The sequence below is a fragment of the Brassica oleracea genome, chromosome C5 (genome assembly GCF_000695525.1).
Source record: "Brassica oleracea var. oleracea cultivar TO1000 chromosome C5, BOL, whole genome shotgun sequence".
Classification (NCBI taxonomy): Eukaryota; Viridiplantae; Streptophyta; class Magnoliopsida; order Brassicales; family Brassicaceae; genus Brassica; species Brassica oleracea.
In genome coordinates, this window is record NC_027752.1 from 34,451,250 (window position 1) to 34,451,853 (window position 604).

Below are 604 nucleotides of genomic sequence, written 5' to 3' on the forward strand. Positions count from 1 at the left end.
ATATGATCTGGTCGTGTCCTAGCTTCTCTAAGATGGCTGTGAAGTCAGTTGAGAGGGGGAGGCTTCAAACCGGTTCCATGAAGAGGTGAAGCTGAGTTGTTAAGTGCGCAAAGTCTTGATGAGTTGCTGCACCAGTTAAGCCACGATCCAGAGTTCTTTGTGTCCAACTACATTGGTTCTAAGACACAAAGGCTCAATGACCAATCCCTAGGCCTTGAGGAACCTACTCTTTTTCCCTTACAAAGTTTTGTCCCAAAGGGTTTTCCTTGTAAGGTTTTTAATGAGGGGATTCTTCAAGGTTCCAAGCTTGACTTAGGATCTCCTAAGAGTCAAGCTTGAGGGGGAGTGTTAACTTGAAGAATAGAAATGGAGTGAAAGGAGAAGTATGGAGTAGTTTGGGTCTAGTGCAAAGAGAGGGCAAGTCTTATAAAGATTGTATGTCAAGCTTCAGGAGGGTTTTAAGAAGTCAAGAAGTGATCTTATGGCTGTGGAAGATTGGGTTTAAGTCCAGGAGGGACTTAGACACCATTTGGAGAATATTTGGTTGAGACAGTAACTTTAAAGTTACTACAGTAACTTTGGAGAGTTACCACAGTAAGAGAAC